The sequence below is a fragment of the Momordica charantia genome (assembly GCF_013281855.1).
Source record: "Momordica charantia cultivar OHB3-1 chromosome 5 unlocalized genomic scaffold, Mcharantia_2.0 BLBB01000005.1, whole genome shotgun sequence".
Lineage (NCBI taxonomy): Eukaryota > Viridiplantae > Streptophyta > Magnoliopsida > Cucurbitales > Cucurbitaceae > Momordica > Momordica charantia.
In genome coordinates this window covers 17,188,860-17,190,190 of record NW_028275163.1, presented here as the reverse complement: position 1 = coordinate 17,190,190, position 1,331 = coordinate 17,188,860, and the positions used below count along the sequence as shown (strand labels likewise).

At 41.6% G+C, this 1,331-nt stretch overlaps 1 non-coding gene across 1 annotated transcript; it reads left to right on the top strand.

The window, feature by feature from the left end:
* The first annotated feature begins 825 nt into the window (after positions 1–825).
* On the top strand, positions 826–931 carry LOC148211467 (small nucleolar RNA R71). The gene has a single exon (XR_015791095.1). It is a non-coding gene; the product is annotated as a small nucleolar RNA R71 (small nucleolar RNA).
* The last annotated feature ends 400 nt before the right edge of the window (positions 932–1,331 follow it).

Below are 1,331 nucleotides of genomic sequence, written 5' to 3'. Positions count from 1 at the left end.
CTTGCCACTCCGTAATGTCAGAGCATAACATTACTCCTTCCCATCCCTCTTGGCCACCTTAATATCATTAGACAACGCTCCATTGGGTCTACTTTTCAGATCTGTTGCCACTGACCCACTTGCATTTCTAGATTCCTCAGTGATGCTGCCTGACTTTGCACTGTGATGTCATTCTTTTCCATATTCTTCTTCATTAGATTCTCCAATGATGCGAATGATCCTTCAGATACCATTTGCACTGTTACCTGACCTTGGTTTGAGAAGTCTGGGGGATAACTTTCTTTTTGCTGATATGCTGGAGCATTGGATGTACCAGCATTGTTTCCTCCCTGATTTCCACTCCAACTAAAGTTGGGATGGTTCCTCCAGCCCGGGTTGTACGTATTGGAATATGAGTTCTTTCCATTGTTCTGAGCATTTCCCAAATAGTACACCGACTCTGGATTGTCAGGGTAGTTGTTGTAATGATGCTCTCCTTCGCAAAAAGAGCAAGAAATCCCTTGGATGTGGCTAACATTTGCCTTACCATCAGATGCTCCCACTGTGTTTTGCTGAGTCATGCTTCTCATCACTAAATTTGTCAAGTTTTCAACTTTCGAGTTCAAAGCATAGTATGATTCAGATTCATTAAGTCCCTTACCTCCTCTACCTTGAATAGCTCTAGGGTCTGACCATGAATGGTTGTTCGATGATATCCTCTCCAAGATATTGAATGCTTCAGCATAAGGTTTTACTAGCAATGCGCCATTTGTTGAGGCATCGATGACTAAACGTGTAGCATCGTCCAAGCCTTTATAATATTTCTCAATTTGGATACATCTTGGGATTCCATGGTGAGGGCATTTTTGCAGAAGCTGTTTAAAACGCTCCCAAGACTCATTAACCGACTCCCTAACAATTTGTTGAAAATTCTTGATTTCGCTTCTGTACTTAGCATTTTTTCTTGGTGGGAAGTACTTCATCAAAAATTTTTCGGCCAAGTCGTCCCAACTTGTAATGGATTTTGAAGGCAGCGACTCCAATCAAGTACTAGCTTCATCTCTAAGTGAATGGGGGAACAACTTAAGCCGCAACACTTCTTTGCTGCATCCTTCATCCTTAAACGAATTGCAAACTCCTATAAAAAACTTCAAATGCTGATGCGGGTCCTCCATAGAATGTCCATGAAATTGACCCACTGTCTGGAGCATCTGAAACATTACCGGCTTAAGTTCAAATTTTGGGGCTATAATTTCAGGCTCCATGATTATTGGGTTGAAATTATAAAATGCTGGAGCTGCATACGCCCTGATTTCTCTGTTGATGTCATCTGCTAGTAATACAGCATTGAG